The following is a 19,513-nucleotide window of genomic DNA, read 5'->3' on the forward strand; positions in this document are numbered from 1 at the left end:
AGGTCGAATAAACAATACCCGAACACTCCATCCAAATCCCCCTACAAATTCGCGCAATTCAATTTCCAAAGAACGCCGACGGAAAAATGGCAAAAATCATAAAACACCCGACCCGTCGAGTGCGCTAACAAGCTGTTCGCTAAGCGTCCCCTTCCCTGTTCCCAGTTCACGCTCCTCCGTTTCCATTAGCGCCGCAAAAAGATGAACCGCGCGTATTCGGAGCGAACCGTACGCGAGTCGGTGTTACTCATCCAAATTAGGGCTCGCAAACTGGTTCGAGGGTCCGGGTATCGAATCGACCGGGCCCGAGGAGCCCGGCCCGGTTCATAATGAAAAAAACCTTACGCGCGGGCGCGGCCATTCGTCGATGCGGTTAATTAATGCTCGTGAAACAACAATTACTCGGTCGTAATTACGGGCGGAATGGGCGGCTCGGCTCCGAAGGCACACGCGCCGGAAGAGCGCCGCTGCCCGGGCAAACAGTGTAACGCGGGGAGCGGGGGTGGAGGGTTGGATCGGGACTCGTTAGTTACAGATCCGCGAAACTAGATTAGCCGGCTAATTGTCTTGGCAGAAATCTCCGGGCCGGCCGAGGCCTTCGTCCGCGGCGGGCGTGAAACCGGCAGGACAAAGGCCGGCCAGGCGATCGTAATAATCCGAACTATGCGTTTCATTGGCCGGGCCTGTCCTGCAAATTCACCGTTCCGGACGCGCCGCGCGGACCTAACCTCCCCCGGGGTCCGGCTAATTGCGTGAACAACGGTCTGCGGCCGTGTGTCCATTAAACGGGGCGCGAGGGATAAGGGAAAGTGATGAGCCCGTGCAATCGACGGGCGGGGAGGATTCTTTGGGCAGTCGAATCGGGAGATCGGGAAGATTGAAACGGTCGAGGAAATAATTGTTAGGTGCTGCACGAGTGGCTTGGAATTATCTGCCCGGTTTTGGAGCTCTTGGGAGAGGTTTTGGGAAACGTTGCATTGATTGGATAATATTGTAATGTTACCGATAATATTAATTATCGATGATTCTTAGCAGTAATTGTGATATCAGTGTTTAATGTTGTATGTTATTACTGGGTAATGATTAGGTTCTTTCCTCGAGGATTTAGAAATATGAGGTATATTAGCATTATAAATAATTCGTACGTTGATTCTGAAGAAATCTGAAGCAACGTCGGTTCCGAAATTGTTACTATTTCAATTTTACGTTCTGTTATTCGTTGTTCCGTATCAGTTTCGCTTGGATTCCATAGGAAAGTGACAGTTGGGAAAATAATATCGGCACGTATCGAAGGACTGCCAGCGGGGCTGATATTAAGTCAAAAACCGATACGCGCGTTACAGTTACAGATGTTTTTCGGTTCCCGTAACTGTTTTTAATCCCCGCTCGGAACGGCGAACCACGTGTAACCAGGTTGCTTTTACCGGTGTTCCGGGAACGGCACGACGGAAGTATTATCGTGGATTTTTCGTCGGTCGTTACCTTTTACGCGGCCGTTTTTAACGATAAGTTTTGATGGGGGCCCCGCCAATTCGGATACGCCCCCTCTGTCGCAAGGGGAGGCTTCCGGCGGCGCGACGTTAATGAGAAAGATACCCGCGGACCCTCTGTTCATGGCGTAAAATTAACATTTTTCCTTTTACCCGGGAACCGCGCTTTTCAGACGGGATATCGCCGCCCCCTCGTTTTTCATAATTTCTTCCTTTCTCTTTTTGCCCTGGGAAAAAAGCCGGGTCTCTCTGTCTGGAGGCAGATCGTCGAATTTAATTCGCGCAATTCGCGGCGAACGAGGGAAATTACAACGGCGCGTTTCGGGAAATCTGTTCGCGTTGCTGGACGTGCAGAAGTTACTCGGAGAGGTTTCCCGCGGAGCCGTAGTGAATTACGGATTTTATTTCGTCGTGCGCGCCGAACGCGCGCTCTGATAAGCGGAAACCTCTCTCGTGAATCAAATGCGAACTCGCGGCATTAGCGAATTTTAATTGTGATCTATTAACGCCGCGGACTTGCGTCTCGTTAGACGAACAACAACGAAATCACGTTTGCGAATAGAAACTTACGTTTCTCAATGATACGAACATCTGAATAAAGTTTGAAACATCACATGACAATTTTGAAGTTACATTTAGTAACCCTTTGCACTACGAGCAATTTATATGACCTCTCAGCAACTCCAGTCATTACTATGAGCTAGTAGCTAATCTACTTTTAATCTTCTGTTTTATTAATATAATTACAATAACTTGAAAAGTATGAGTGATGCGAACAAATACTTTAGACGAAGGTTGTAAGATATAGAGCTAAACATATGGTTATTTTATTCATATTATGGGGATATTATACAGTTTCCCAAATAACAATGGATACTCTGTGTTTCGATTAAAACGTTACAAACAAAGAAACAAAATTTGCACAAAATTTTCATTTTTGCTATGAAAATCACTTTGTATAGCAGAGACTACAACTTACTATCGCCATAGCAACAACGGAGTGCAAAGTGTCAATTCAATAATTACTAATATAAGCTACTCGCATCGATAATTGCTCCATATCCCCCAAAAGAAACGATCAACTTTCGTAATCTACAGAGCTACAGTCCACAAATCCTCCGAACAAGATAACTCCGCAGCAAGTCACAAGACAAGCATCCAGTTACCTCGCAATAATCCAGAAATCGCAGGAAAAAGCAATTCTCGAAGAGCGTCCGAGGTGACGGCGAACAAAGACGAGCCAAATACATACACCGCGGTCAGTCGTTAGCGCTTTCCGGCGCGCTGGATCTACGCTACCGTCTCCCCCGGATCTGAATCCATTTGTTACGCGAAAGGCGAGGCGGAGATAGCGTGCGGGGCGAGAGAAAGCCGCACGGACAGGACTAATCGCCTCGTCAGGAATGCCTCCACCTCCGGCCAGCGCGGGATAAAAGTACGCGCGCGCCAGGTGAATTCCCCGCGAACCAATCGGACGAATTTACTACGCAACGAAGCTCGTACTCGTAAAACCGGCGTTTCCATTGGTTCGGGGCGGTTTGTAATATTTATCGGCCGCGGGTCCGGTCCCAGGACGTCTAATCATTAGAGGAGAAGCTAGGGGTTATTTAATGAGGCGCGCTGTAGGTCGAGGCGAACACCGGCACCGGCCCTCCCCCGCCTCGCCCCTTTATCTCTCGGCGAGACGAGCTTCCCTCCGATCTCGGCCGCGTAGGAAATCTTTTTTTATCATCGCGTGGAACCGCTGTCAACCTTGACAAATTGCGGCCGGACTGTCGACCGGGAACCGAGTCGAATCGCGCACCCTTCCGAGAATGGATCTACTAAGTGTGCGAGTTAAGAGGCAAGGAGGAATGTATCCGTGAAGACGAACGTCGGAGGTACAGGAGAGTGTCTAATGGAATTCGCGGTGTTGAGATCTTCGGTTTTTGGGAAAGATGTTTTATACAATAAGAAGATTCCATAATGTGGTTCTCTTTAAACGGAGTCTTCTTTTTCTTGGTTTATGTTGCTGGAAGAAATTGGATAAAACGCGATGTAAATTCGATGCATCAATCATAGGACCTCTGGGAAATCACAGAATACTTAACGTTTCTAGAACATCAACTGAAATATTTAACACTAGATTTACTGTATTCTACTGTTCCTATGAAACTAGATCTCCATCCATACAACAGAGAAACCGACAATCCCCAGAATCTGATCAATGAAAATCAACTTGAATTGTCACGAAATTCATGAAACCACTTAAATTGACAAGTTCTTTAAATCCAAAGCTATCACGTAACATAGACAAACTATCACTGATTGTAGTCCAAGGTTGCAGAATCCGCGAGTTCCATTTCTACACCGCGAGACGCGGTACCGGGGACCGGCAGATCGTTTCCGCCGCACGAGCGTCTAGCGAGCAACGGGAGCATGCGCCGGCGTCGAGAGGGATCGATCCCTCCCTGATGGTGCACGCGTGCCGTAACGAGGAGCCGTGTTCCTGGCTGCTAGTTTCGGATCATTGATTGTTCAAAGGATCATCGTTTAGTATGCAGGATCCGACGGCGCGGCGGCGGCGGCGGCGGCGGCGGCGGTCCCCGCTAGGTGTACGTACATCTGCTTAAATCCGGCTTACGAATGTCACCCCCGGCCTGCAGGGGCGGAGAGGGAGGAAATGTTTGCAGGCCGGACAATGTAAAACCGTAACGCATCCGGCTCGAGCCGCGTATACGCTTAATTATGCAGGACGACGGGGCGAGGGCTTCTTTTCGGGCTGCAACGCGGCCGATTCTTACGGGGGAGCGAACGCTTCGAGTTTGTCGACCGTGTTTACCGGCGGCCCCGGCAGACGTTTAATTATCCAGGCGCGGGAGATGAGAATCGCGTAAGCCTATTCCAGAGGAGTTAACGATCGAGGTGTGGCGGAGCGGCTGTGGTGCTTGTGTTTATCAATCACTTCCGATTCGTCTCGTGCCTTTCGTGCGCGCGTTGCTGGCTTATCCCGTTCGCGGCCCGTTAGCTGAATGCATAGGGTGTCTGATTTTGATCTCGCTCGTTTTGTGTTTCCAAGAGAATTTTATGGAAATTCTGTTTTTCCGAAGGTAAAACTGAAGGTAAAGGTCTGTTGGTTAGGTAAAGGAATATTTGCTTGGTTATCGAGGTTAGGTTGTGAGGTCGACGTAAATGGTGAACCGTTTAGAAAGAGGAATGTTGAATTGTTTAACGTGATTCTGTAGCGTTGAACTAGGATTTCACGTTACGAATCGATCTTTCCTCGGTTAATAAATTCAGTTTTTCAGGGATGCTTTTTCTGTGTCACGGTGGAGAAAGGTTCTCTACGCTCGTCACACCGTGGTTAGATGCTAACCGCGGGAACATTGTTTCTAAATGAAGTAGAACGTGTTCGGCTTCGCCGCAGTCACTCGAGTGACTCTAATTGGACTTGCTATCTTATCGGCGCGGCTGAACTACCAGAACTTTGTAAAGCTTCGTGGTATCTGCCGCGTATCTGAAGTCTGCCGCGCAAGGTGGCAAAACAGGTTTCGTCTACCTGCTGGAACGAAGACGTTCCACGGACACTTTGCGACACCGAATTCACCGACTTCGAACACAGGTATATTTCAACTTTATCTTGCGCGCAGTGATGTATTTATCCGCCGTTGGGGGCCTTTCAGGCGTTTCGAAAGTTGAAATTGATTTATTCGTGACACGACGCCATTAACTAAAAAGCAAGCGAGAGACAGTATTTTTCGACTTTCATTTTATTTTATATTCACCGAAAAGAATCGCATTTCTCGTGCATGATAATTCAATTCTTACAATTCATTTTCACAATTCACAGACACCTATTTTTACCAAAAAGTAATTCACGATACGTTTACTCTTATAAATTTGATAAATAATCATTCGTTAGCGAACGGTTCGTAAAATTCACGAATTACAAGAGATCTCTGTTCGATAAAAATGGTATTCGACTTTTTCCAAATGTTCGCGTATCCGTAGAACGACCGTAAGGTATGAAGATTTTCACAAAGCTCCAAGGCTTTTCCCATCCTCTAAAGGTTAATTGAACTGTCGACGAGCGGTTAACGATTGGCCGTGACTTAACACGGCCACCGGATTCGCGTCACGGAGAACCCGAAGCGCGAATTAAACCCCGTTGGCCCGCGATCGAATTAGAAGGAGAAGAGGGGATAACGCCAGCGCAAAGCCGACTACTTTCTATGCGAAGCGAACGCTCTTGCACGCGAATTCCGAGTACGAAGCGGGCTGCGGTGGGCTTTCCGCGCTCGCGTTCACTCGCTCGCGGCGGCCGACCGCCGTTCCGACCGCGTTGATTGCGAATTTGAATCTTCTTCGTCACCCTTTGATGCGACGAGCTCCGCGCACGCGGCCCATCCCCCGCGGCGTCCGATACCGTATTATTATCGATTCGATTTCGCACAGGAATTCGACCGGTGCCTGAGCGCACGGCGCCGCGGAACGAAAAATTTAGTGACAATTTCGTGTAACTCTTGTACCATTAAGGACACCGACATCAAATCCGAATATTGCACGTATTAATAATTGTGTAGGTAAGAAACAGTAAAAATAATGTGTATCGGATAACAAGTGAATAAAGTATTAACCCTTAGCACTCCAGGTTGTTTCGTGATCTATCAGCAACTGCAACTAATTTTTATAGTATTCCTAATATGAGAAATGCTATAACATTTCTTCGATCTTTTATTTTCCTTCTTAGTACAAAACTTGGATGTGTGGAGAATCTAATGATTTTAGGGTAGTTTCTTTAAGATTCATTAAAATATTTAATATTATAACTGCTGCAATATTGGAGCCTGCAGAGTTCAAAGGGTTAATATTAAGTAACAGGTAAAAACATTTTAACAACGGTATCGTCGATCGAATCCTCCAAATTCTTATATACTTAGTTCGTTATCAATTCGACAGATTCTTAATCTACATTTCCAATTTCTCTATGACAGTCGCGTACCAGACACATAAATAAGTGTCGTGTTACGAGTGAATAAATAAGTAGTTTATATTACACACTCCACCCTAAACCGAGCACTCTAAGTAACGAAACATTTCCGTGAGTCGGAGCGGCTAACTACTAAACGATACATTAAATCAAAGTATAGTCCGCTGCCACAGGGTTATGTTTAATAACAGCGTGGCTAAGCCCCGCCCTTCGTGCGCATTCGTAATTAATTCCCCCGACGGATGGTTGGCTCGTTCTTTATTGAATATCTCCTATCCGCGTGTATTTATTAGCCCGCGAGCACGCAACGGCAATTAACAAAGTTCGATCCACCGGGAACCGGCGAACGGTGCGTTCGATCGCGATCTTCGCCCGGTTTGCACCCTATATATCCAAGGAATCGCGCGGCCGTTCGCACCTAGGCGCAGCCCCCCAAACAAGAAGCCCCTAAACAAGGCGAAGAAAAAACGAGGTCGGATTCAACGGAAAGTTTCTCACTGGAACGGGCTCCTTCCAGCGTCTCCCTCGAAGCGCAACTCTGAAAGACTACACTCAAAGGAGCGACTTCCGCGACGAGTTACTCCGCCCGTCTATTTGTATCCGCCATTTTTTCCTCCCGCCCGCCATTAGAATGACAAAACCATGAAAGTCCGTGAATCCCGCCACCTCGTGTCTCTAAGGTGTCTAAGTTCGCCGACGTTTCCATTCGCTTCCTTATCATTATCGTCATTATTCCACGCGCGTTCTCGCGCTTCGTTCCTTCATCGGACCGAATTTCTCCCTTCTCCGATCGCGCACGAGACCGGACTGTCCGAACAATCCTCGCAACACGTCGCACCGACGACCGCGATCATTTTCGACGCGAAACCTGCAATCAAAATCTCTTCACGGACCGCGAACGTCGATTAGAACTCTTTCCTCCCGTCTCCCGTCCCCGTCCCACTCCGCGCCGCTCGCCTCGAGCTCCCCCCGACGCCATTTTTACGGCTACTTAGTGCTTCCGTGGCCGCCGCGAGCCGTTAAGCGGGAAATCCCTGCGAACGCCCCGGTGATTCCGATTTTATTCGACGCGACGCACTATAAATTGCGGTCGTTACACGGAAACACGAATTTGCGTTCCCCCGTCCCGCGTCCGGAAGCCTTGAGTGCACTCTCGCGTCTTTCCCCACGCAATCGACCGTCTGCCGCGCTCCGTTGCCGATCGATCGCGCGGGAATTCCTTTTCGGGAGGATCTAGCGTTGCCAATGCTCGGAGTGCCGCTCGAGGAATACATTTTTCTGGGATTCTCTCTTTTATCGTCGTGATATCGATTGTTACGCATTTATGGGAGATTTGGTACTAGAAACTTGCGCGAAATACCACTCAATTTCAGAGAATATGTATATAATATCCATACTGTACCTTTTTATAGTGTATCCCTTACAAAATCCACTGTACACAATACGCAACCCAACTTTCTCAATTATATCCTCGCAAATTTCAACTCGCACGAGTCGCAGTTTATCGCAAGAGAAGGAGATCGGAAGCTGCCGGGAAACACGTTTCTACGCAATTTCGTTTCAACTTCCCCGTCGATTCCACGAGAAAAACGTCCTGACACACATAGAGATGACCGACTAACGCGTTCGCACGGTCCGCGAATCCCAAGGAGACGCGAGACGAATTCCAATTACCGTTCGCCGTTACCCGCTCCCCTCGTAGCTCCTTTCTTTTTTTGCCTTTAACTCGAGTTAAGCTTGCCCCCGTCCCTCCGCGCGGAGAATTTCGAGCAACGAAACTTCGCCACAAAGGAACGAGCCTCTCGGTATTGGCACGTCGTCGAGCCGAGCGAAATTCATCCGGACGGAGGCAAAGGCGGCGGCGGGCCGGCCGGCGATTTTTCTACACTTTCAGCTCCCTCTTTGACACCGAAATTGAGTTTTCGAACAATCTCTCGGATTTTCCGCGGTGGCGATATTTTTCTTGCGTCGGCCATCTTCGGCTGACACGGTTTCCCGGCGACGCGACGGGCCCGGGAGTTTCACAATCTCGGCCATAAATTTAGTTGCGTTCGAGTTTCAGTTTCGAGCGCGGAGGCTCGACGGGAGGCGGCCTCTGCCTCGCCCCGCGTCGGAACTCTTTAATAAATATTAAATCCCCGGCACGGTATCAGGCGAAGCGAAGTATCCGTCCCCCGTGATCTTCCCGCGGAACTTTTTTCCCCTCTTTCCGCCCTGCGAGCGGGCTGCTATGGCAGGCTCGTTGAATCTCATTCTCTTCTCTCCATAATTTCTTAGAATCCGCGATTATCAGGCTACCGGATAAATTCCCGTCTACGGTAGAGGATCGTGTAAAACGTTCCCGCCGCTGTGCGCGGCGTACACGGATATCCGATGAAGAGAGCAGCGGAAAATTGCGAGCTCCGGAAATATAATTAAAGAACGAGGGCTCGGTAAAGGTGAAGCGAGTTATCGTCGTTAGCGCAATGGCTACCGAACACTGACTGCCGAGAGCCTGCAATATTTACAGTTTCGCGAAATTGCATGGAATTGTGTGAAGACACGAGGTCTCGTCGGAGGAGCATCGTGTCGTCGTTTGTGTAATGCCAGTTGGACGTTTAACGTTTTCTGGCTGTGTAATATTCACGATTTCTTGGAATTATGTGCAATCGAGAGTACTTTGCGATAGTACGGCCTAGGACATTAATTTTCTTCGGGTACGTGGACTAACTTAACGCAATTATCGATATTCACCAATTCCTTTGTACTCGATGATATTTCTAAAAACATTTCTGATCTGCAACTAGTATGAAGAACCATTTTGTATAAATCGACAGAACTATTTTATTTCAATATTTCATGCGTTACATTACAGGAACTTTAACATTGAATATTAAACTGTATAATTCTGTTGCGTTTAATCAAATGACGACGGTCGCCTCCCAAGTACAAAGAGTTAAACCACTAGTCCGTATTAACAAGCCAATTCTTTTCAAACCACCAGTATATCAGTCAAATGAATTATCGATTTCCTTCGAACCTCTAATTCAGAAGCTGCCCCGAGTTACCAAACGGCGCTACTAAAATAGCTCGCAGCGCATCACAGCTGTATCTCGCAGAATAAACGAAATAAACGTCGCAAGCCGCAATCGCCGCGGCGAGCTGCGGCCGCGGGACGTCGATTCGCCGCGGAGATGACGTCGCGACGCTGCCCAATGCTGGAACACGCACGGACCCACCTCCAACAGGTGCCGAACGATAATTACCGAAGTGCCAGAGAGCCAGGGAGATGCGTCCCGGAGATATATACGATGCAGATGTTTTGATACTCGGCGGGTTCGGGTTCGTTCACGCTCTCCGGTGCTCCGGAACGAAAAGGAGCAAAGGGTAAGCGAACGGGATGGCAGAGAGAGAGGGAGAGAGAGAGAGAGAGAGAAAGAGAGAGAGAAGCATATAGGACATAAAAGACATAAGATACGAAGAAGAAGAAGAAGAAGCAGAAGAAGCAGAAGTGGTCGACAGAAAGGAAAAAATGGGAGTAGAGGACGAGGACGTAGACGACGATGGTTCTCGTGCTTGTCCGTGGTTAGAAAGGTGAGATGATGGCGCAGGTACGAGCAAAAAGCAGCAACGGCTGCGACGAGGGAGCGAAGGGGAGAGAGAAGGTGGAGCAACACTGGCCCCGGCCGACCTAATGAGCTCCGGCTCCGGGACGAAAATAATTATAGAAATTTCCTGCCGATGAACGAAGCACCTTAAGAAAGATTGCCTCCCATTAATAAGCCACAGACGTATTTGCCTCCAGAATTATAATCAGACGGGGCGAGAGAGCGCGAGCACGCGGTCGGCTCCGTGTTTCCGTGAATTTCGTGGCTCGCGACTAACCGGCGGTGACCTCGGGCCACGGAACGATTTAGTTTAGATTAATATGCCGCCACGGTGTTCTACGCCGAAAGTCAGATGAGCGGATGAGGGAGAGTTAGAAAGAGAGAGAGAGAGAGAGAGAGAGGGAGAGAGAGATAGATAGAGAAAGGGTGAGTTTCGGAGTGGGATAAAGAGGGAAGACACTTCGCCTTTCGACCTTATTGATTTTCCTCTCCTCTGACCCTCTGTCTCGCGTCTTACAGGCCGACCCCAGTGTCTTGACTAAGAGACTTCTTTCTTCTTCGCTTTGGGAATGGAAGGAAGCTAGTTCAGATGAAACAGGTGACGGCTGTGGGTAGAGGGACGGGCCACTTTAGTCGAAAGTATCGTTATATGATAAATATCATTAGTACCTGACAAAAAGAAATATATTCGGGAAAGTAGATGCGCATAAGAATAGCCGAATAGGCTCCTGTGCAAGATAAATGGGCTCCGAGTAACTGTCGTCGATTCCACGCCACGAAATGAACATTCCTCCATTTTGTGCTGCGACCGGTGATGCCTACGGGCATTGCTCAATCTACGGTACCAGTTGATTTAAATTGATTTTTTCAACGCTGTTTGTTAATTGATTTTTTCGGGGGATCCTACGCGAGAAGGTAATTCGTTAAAGTTGTCGAGGCAAGGGAGTGGGGCGGGGAGTTGGGTGTAGACTTTAGATGTTTGCGGTGATTGGCACGTCAGAGCCTGCGAGATATATGTAAAGTATATGCAAAATAGGATACGATGTGAAGTGATGTAAGGTAATGAGGTTGAATTAGGAAGCAGTCGAATATCGTGAAATTAATAGTCGTAAGGTGGAAGAAGAAACAATTATTCATCCGCGGGAGCGAAAGAGAGGAGTTGTTGAATTTCTGGGAACGCCGTTTCTTAATAAGAATGTCTGAAATGAATGGTTGCGCGTTGAACCGCCGGTGAGTCGTAATTTTAATTCGTTGGAGTATCAGATCGGGCGAAGCGAAAGGTCCGGCCACTGGAGTATCGAATAAAGAATGCAATCTGAGCAATTCCCGTACAAAGGGAGCAGTTGTACGCCGGCCGAGCCAAAAATAAGGCATTCTTCGCTGCAAATAGAATACGCACTGGCCTATAATCTCGGTTTAATTATTCCTCGCTTCACGCGTTCGAAACATTTTCGCGCAGAATATTAACGTACGAACCGGCATTTAGTACGCGCGGAGTCCATTATTAATCTCTTTTCGTATAAACTTCGCACGAATATCCGAGTAATCTCGCGGAACGCACCCTCGAAGCTTGTTTCCTCGAAAAGGTAACTACGAAATCCGAGTTCCATGTTTTTTAATCTATCCGCCCGCGAAGAATCCCGTCGGCCGCTGCAAATGGACCGCGCTTCGAGCCGAATGAAAACGTTTGCTCGGATTAAATAACGGTGAAAATTCTTTCGTCGGGGCGGGAACACCTCTGGCTGACCGGCGACTTTAATTATTCCGATCGGTGGACAATTAGCGTCGGCGGTGATTAACGATTAACGGGTCGCACGTGACTTGGAACAATAACGCCCGAGGAAATGAAAAGGTTGTAATTACGGGGCCCAGGCAGATTTTCGGCTGTAATTAATCACTGTTCCAGTTTATTTATCCGCGCGCCGGCGCGCGTGCGACCCGCTATAAATTTATCCCGGCGATTTGTTCGGAATCGCCGGCTAAATAGTGCGCTTCTCGATTAATCCGCGCGTCGCGTTCACTCCCGTTGACAGAATATTTCTGCCAGTGTTTGCTTAATCGATCGAAACTCGCGATACGACGGACAACAACGTTCAAATTGCCAAAATCACTTTCTAAACCCACTTTCCGCCATTTGTACGTTATACCTACCATCGTACGATTCGTATAATCTTGTATGAACCATCGAAGATTCGAACAATCGATACATCACTGAATTCTATATTTCAAGCGCAAAGCATCGGCACCTGTAATCAAGCACCAACTGAGTATCCAATAAACAACCTAAAAATCCAATAAAATCCATCCCTCGTCTACACCTCTAGTTCTCATTCATTCTCTAACACGTTCAGAAGCATAGATCTCTTCACAAAATAACGAGCTGTACATTCGATCAGAATGCATTTCAATATTCCAATATTTTCTCGCGCGCAGAGCAGTTTCCTTCACAACAATTCTCGACAAGAACAGCTTATTACAGCGCATCAAAGGACACCTGTCCACTCGCCAATGAGGTTACGTGTCGCTCGTCGCGCGACGTCCGTTGGAAGACGGAGCAAGTGCGCGGCGTTAAACGCTCGTATTGATTGTTGTCGAGATCATTTTTCACCTGGCAACAAGAAAAGGCGATGCTCTCGAGGAACGTGCAGCCGGGCTCGCAGCCTATTTGCATATGAAAGCCGGGCAGCCTCGGTTTCCGCCGCTACCTAGCCTGGCAGGCTCGTTGTCACGCGGCGGCGGCGGCGGCGGCGGGGAAACGTTGATTGGCAGCGCGGCGCGGTTGTGCCTTATTTCGCGTGTTCGCCGACGAAGAATGGCACGCTCGTAGCCGGCGCGGCGTCCGGCCCGCGAGACGGATAAATGGCCTGGCCGATCGGCGACGCGTGCACGCCGCGGAATTCCTGCACGCTCGGAAAGGAGAGCCCGTTTGCATGCGCGTTTTAGGTGTCGCGTGTTCGCCTAGGAGGCCGCGCCATTTGCATAGACCCGCGACGTTACTGTTTTTGGAATTTGACGCGCGTTTGATTTACGCCGGGCCATTGCATTGAATCGCCGCCGATCTGAGCTCGTTATGGTGTCGCGTACGGCAACACGGTCGAGCAAGATTCCGGGAAACTTGGGAACATTTAGCGGATCGCTTTTTATTCAACCTCGTTTCCGTCTTTGAAGCAATGAAACTAAGAAATGTGGATTTAGTCGTGCTAGTATGTAGATCTCTGTTTCAGCAGTCAACACATTGCCATGCTGGTCGGCGACTGGAACTTCCAAATCGCTTGAAAACAGTAAGAAAACTGACATTGAATCAATATCTAGTGACACAAGAAGCTAGATAATAGTGTTATATGTGTACTGTAATACCAAAACATTAATAATTATTTCCTCTATTATAAAGGAATTAATCTTACTATAACAAAACGCTCGAAGTTCTTGGCAGTCAACGTGTTAAAGGTTAGTCGAGTTCTGAGAAAGAAACGGTGGAAACACGGGGAATATCGAATACCTCGGTACTTGTTCATTACTCGGGGGCATACGATGACAGTTCAGCGAGCAAGTGAACTTTCGCTAGAAATTCGAGATTCTATTAGAACATCGATGCAACATAATACATGACGTTTCGTGTATTAACCCTTTGCGGACGATTGTGGACATTTCGGCGAGATTAAACGTTCAGATTTGGAAAACTAAGCCGGTCGAATGATTTAATTACTCGGGCGGCAAGAGATTAGCATGTAGCTTCTGTTTTTGCTGTTATTTAAGCAATTTATATATAATTTAGCTTCATCTGTTGAAGATTTCATACATTTCAAAGAATCTTCGTCCGCAAAGGGTTGAAAGCCTACCCACGCGACTTCGAAGCAATAAAATCAGCAACGACCAAATCGTCTCGCAGCGCCTCTTGTTTTCGCTTCCGCGCACAGGGGGCCAAAGGAATTCTAATTATCCCCGAGCTCCCGACTCGCCGAGACGGTTTAGCGGATATCGGGGCGAACCGCGAGGAAAAAACCGAGCGCTGTCCTCCGGCCGCAATTACAGCCGAGGAGTTGCGTGAGCGGTCGCACTTTTCGTCGGCCGTTTAAGCGACACCCTGTACTTTCCTCCGTGTAAACGTTACACGCGGCCGGATAATTGGCCCGAAATTACGTCGGGCCGGATCACGGTGATCAAGATCGACAATCACTGATCCCCGGGGAGCCTTCCGGGACCGGGGAACCGCCGGCGGCGGGGGAGACGCGGAGGGACAAAAATGGAGAAGGCCGCGCGCAGCTGGCGTAAACGCGATTTAATAGTAATACGTGGCGGCGGCGCGCGGCCGGGAATTATGGTCGCCGGTTGCGCACGGTCACGTAGCTCGCGTCGGCGAGTAATTTCTTGTAACGGAGCCGCGGGAAGATACGCTTCTCGCGCGGAGGGTCGTGCCTGGACGAGGCACGGTGACACGCGGGAATCGATTAAACCCGTCGCTTCCGTTTTTTCTTTTTCCCCGGCGTGGCCGGCGACGCGACGGTCATGGCCGATTTCTCTCGAACGGTGGATCCGTTCGTGACTCGCGGTGATTTTCGACGCCTCCTTGGACCGTGTTTCCTTCCGAGGGAACGGGCACGTGGGAAAAGCGAGTTGGCGAGCTGTGAACGGCGGTGTGTAGGAAATATAGAGAGTTATTGGGTTGTTTATTTAGTTGTTCGGTTCGTTCCATTCTTATTTAGTGAGTGGGGTAAATATGTTCGCGTTTAATTTCGTTTGTTATACGATAACGAAATGCGATGCGTTAGGTGAATTGTACGTTATTCCTTGCGACAGTTTCCTATTTTGACCATTCCATGATTAAGTTTTGAGATCGTGTATGGCGTAACTTAATGAAAATGGTTTTAGGATTAAATAGGAGACACTCGCGTCCGATGGCACTCAGCGCGATCATCCGCGCAGATTTATTCTTCGATCGTAAATTTTCTGCGTTAATTCACGATCAATCATACCGGTAATCTATTCGGGCGTGGAGTGTATAATGCGCCGTGTATAATATATAATTATTATCCCGATCGCGCAGCGAAAAAGCTTCGCGCGGGTAATTACCTTGCGCGACAACCGGCTCGAGATTATTCGGACGACAAACATCCGTTAACGGATGAAATTTAACGGGGGAATAATATTGGATATCATTCGAACGTTGCGTGTGTCATTCTAATTCCGTGTTTCGAATGTATCGTGAAATATTCCGTTGCGATCGGAAGTGAATCGAAGAAGGGGACGGCATTACAATACAAAGGCTTCGTTACAATAGAAATTAACGCGAAATGAGGCTGCGTTGACCATGTGCAGAAGTATTGATTAATTGTTCTGCGTATAATAGAACGCAACGTTTCGCAAGTTAACGTTAAACGCTAATTAAATGGCAGCAAGGAACATAGAAAGAATGAAGCTAGCAAATGAGGTTGCGATCGAATTCCTTTCGCAACGCGGAGACTGTGCGAAACGTTAATCACGTGCTAATTAATTCTGACCGATACAAAAAGATTCCTGACGTTCCAGCGCACGGCCCAATTATCTCGGGAACGGTTCCAAAAGTTTCTACGGAATCAACACCGCTGTTTGATTCGCGAATCTGTCTTCCTTCGAGAGTCAAGGATGAAGCTTGTTGCGCAATGTTAATTGGATTGTGGTCAATTCTAAATAGTGAATCGTTTAAATTTAGCTGGCATAATTTTACTTATATATTAATGTAGTATCCAGAATCAGTAGGAAAATGAGAATTCGTAGAATCAATGGAATCTCTTAACACAAAGAAATATAAATTACAGCGTCGAAACGTTAACTTTCTCAGCTACATCTCGAACAAACCGAATTATTCTAGACCCATTACATACAGGATCACCAACGGAACAATCACTGCAAATCTCACTTCCTTTTTCCTCGAGAAAATCATATCGACTAAATTCTGCACCGATTCAAAGATCAACACGTTAACCAGGTAACACCGCATCAACGATAACAATCCCAGAATCGTCAATACGAAGAACAATCGAAGAACAATTGAATCGTCAATACGAAGCGGAAGAAGAAGAGAAATTAGGACTTAGAGGAAGAAAACGTCGGACGCTGACAAAAGGACGAGCAGGTCTAAGGTCGCGGAGGATATGAAATTCCTGCATTATCAAGGTCAGAATGACTCAGGGGCAGAAAGGGGATGGGGAACGTGACTTTCAGCGAAGCTGTTTGCCACGTCACGCACGACCGGCCATGATAACCGACGACAATGGATGTTCTCGGAAGCATCAGAGTCCCGAAGCGAGAGAGCGGAGAGTTATAGAACCGCTCGGGCAGCTTCCTCTCTCTCCTGGCCGGGGCTGAGCGAGCCGGCCACGGCAAAAAATGATTAAGGGATACCCATCGACATTCCTGGACGCAAAGCGGAACGCGCGCGCGCAGATATAGTTCGATATCGTAAAATAAATCGGGCTTAAGTGATATCGACGGCTGAGAAGGGGCGCCCCTTCTCGTTGTCTTTGCCCCTCTCTCCCCCCTTTCCCGTCGCAGCGACCGACAACGGCTCGAAGGAAGGCCCGCGGAACCGATCCGGCCTGGAATCCGACCTGGAACGAATTTCTAGCGGGCTCCTCCCCCGTTTTTTCAGCTCTTTTTCCATTTTCGCCGGCAACCCTTCCGCCCGTCCCCTTCCGAGTCGAAAGTATGCTCGCCGGACGCGCGTAATTTGTTTTACTCGATTTCATTCGCCGCTCGGCAATTATTTACACTGGTTAATCGACAATTTCACGCGCAATTACGTTTTAATTTTAAGTCGTCGGCATCGGCTCGGACCGGGCCGGCCCTCGACCGTTAGCCTGCTCGTGGGAGGGTGCGAAGGGCTACATTGAATACGATTCCGTTTTGGAACGACATGGATTTAAGGCGGGAACGAGTCTGGAGGATCTGTTGACGGTTCGGGGTATTTAATAATCTTTTCTCATCGGTGACTCGCGTTTGAGTAATGTTCGATTATTTGTAGCTTTATTGAACGCTGTTATACCTCAAACATCATTCGATTACAGGATACCACCAGGGAAATCCGTTTGCTCGAATATGTACCTTCGCATCGATTCGCATTTTTCTGCAGCGTATTATCCCACCGATATGCTATTAATAAAACGAAATCGTCCCTGGAATCTAAAGATAACAGAAACACTCGTAAACGCGAACACGCGACAAACAAACGTGATTCACTCTCAGCGCGAAATACGAAATATTAATCGTCGCAAATATATGACGCCGGTAAATGACCCGTTAAGTGGTACGTAGACCACGCGTGAACGAATAAAACCAACCAAGAGAATGCCCACGGAGCATTCATTCCAGGATCGTTCCATAATCGCCGTCCAACGAGGGTAACGCTCATCTTCGTTGATTTCCAGGGTATCGAGCGGCGTGAAGAATGCGGGAGAGGAGCGGCGTTACACTTCCCGCAGAAGTTCCCTCCCGGGCAACCAGTTCCGACGTCGACATTGGCGCAGGAAGAAACGTAAGGGCGAAAAAGGTAGGAACGATCGTATCAGCGAAACGAGTAACCGCTTCGCGGCGGAGGGGAGGGGCGCGAGTGCGAGCGAGAACGACGGAAGGGAGGGACAGGAAGACGAAGAAAGAAAAAAGGAAAAAATAACAGGGGGGGGGAAGAAACTTCGCTACACAGTCGGCTGAGATATTACCGTCCATAGAATCCATTATGCCGGGCAGCAGCGATCGCGACTCGTTTTCATGCTTTTTCTTCGACAGCCCCGTTCAACTTTATCGGCCTATCGGCCCGATAGAAATAGAGCGACGGGGGCTTTGAGCCGCTTTTTGCCCCGGCGATCGCGTCGTCCACTTGGAGCGGCCCGGCGAAACTGCAGCGGGCAGAACAACAACCGTGGGCACAAGAACCGCTGCTCGGGCAACATGAAAAATGCCCGTTAGAGGCATTTATTCCGTCGCGATTTATTTATTTACAAACGAGGGATAATGCCGCTCGCCCCGGAACGTTTAGACGGACGATCCCCGCCCGTAATTTACTGTATATAGAATATTCCGGACGCACGCGGCGTCGAATGAAAGGCGAGTGTCTGTGAACGCCGGTTATAGCCTTATGGAAATCAGATCAGCGGGAGGTAGGACGAGCCTAAAAATATTTATCGGGACGATTTTTGGGCCGCGTTCGGATACCAGTTTCTCGTACACTAATTTTCCTGGCAGGTGTTTTTATGGAAGAGGTCCCTAAGCTCGTTAGCCGCCGCGGCTGTAAATCCGCTCCGGCCGTTAATCCGCCGAGGGGATTATTCATCTTCCTAATCGTTCGATGATACTAAGGTGTAGGGAACACGCGTGGTTCCTGGTGTTTGTCCCTTGGCTCTAATCGTTCGCGTCGGGTTTTTGTGATATTCCGTTGGTCGTAAAGTTTCGTTGCCCGTTGCATCGTAACGGAATTAAAATGCTGAACAGTATTTTCGACGAATACCCGGCTTTGTGCGTGCAACTGTATTCTCTGCGTAAAATGAAAATCTTGCGGATTTTCTTTGCACAGATCACTGCTGGCACTCTGCTCGCGGTTGTATCTACGAAGGCGTAGTCGGGGAAAATAAAAAAAAATTAGGCTGATAGTTTGTTTCCACATGATGGACTGCGGAGAATCGAAGATACAGGAATCATTTCGCGTAATGAAAATACTACAAAAATAATAAGAATTATCAGAAATTTATAAGCATTCCAACATCTAAACATTTGTTATTTTCTGTCCAATTCATTGTATTCACCGATTTCGAACGCATTCGGCGTCCAAATCTCTCTCAACCTTCGCCAATATCTAACAAAATTAGAAAATCTTTACAATCTCCCTCAATCGCCACAACGAACTCCGCAGAATGCAAATAACAAAAAACAATTTCCTGGAAGAATCGCAGAAAAGTAAAAGAAAGGATTACCAAACCTTCAGAAATTTTACTTTCGTGTTCACACGTCTCGCGCGGAAGCGCACATGTGAACCGAAGTCCAAGGAAAACCTCTATCGACACTCTCGGATGTCGTTTTAGCGGGAAACTCGGGTGAATAGAGGGAAGCTCCTCTGCTGGTCGGTTCGATTTCGTTCCGCGGCGAGCCGTAGCAGTTTCACGTAGCCTGGTCTCGATTTACGGCTTTAATTTCCCTCATCTACTTTATCCGCGCGGGTCAAGTGCGCTCGCCGTGTCCTGAGACCGCACGCAACGCGCGTTTTATCGCGAGATACGCTTCCGGCTCGCGTCGGAAACCGATACTTTCGGCGGGCGGTCGCGATAACGTCCTCCGCTATCACCCTCCCACGCATTACGCCTCAACGGTGAGTTCGACGTACCGCTCGAATTACAATTGATCGATCAACGTTACGATTGTTCCATTTTTTCCCCCAATCAGGACAACGGGACTCGTACGGTTACTTCCGGGATTTACGAGGAGATGCCTGGCGAACTTCA

At 48.3% G+C, this 19,513-nt stretch overlaps 1 long non-coding RNA gene across 1 annotated transcript in view; it reads left to right on the forward strand.

Moving 5' to 3' along the window:
• Positions 1-17,572, forward strand: part of LOC143175151 (uncharacterized) — a 168,639-nt gene extending 151,067 nt beyond the window's left edge. The window contains exon 3 of the long non-coding RNA XR_012999826.1: positions 17,450-17,572. This is a non-coding gene — a long non-coding RNA (uncharacterized LOC143175151). The remainder of the gene's footprint in view (positions 1-17,449) is intronic.
• The last annotated feature ends 1,941 nt before the right edge of the window (positions 17,573-19,513 follow it).

The sequence above is a fragment of the Nomia melanderi genome, chromosome 12, assembly GCF_051020985.1.
Source record: "Nomia melanderi isolate GNS246 chromosome 12, iyNomMela1, whole genome shotgun sequence".
In the NCBI taxonomy this organism is placed as follows: domain Eukaryota; kingdom Metazoa; phylum Arthropoda; class Insecta; order Hymenoptera; family Halictidae; genus Nomia; species Nomia melanderi.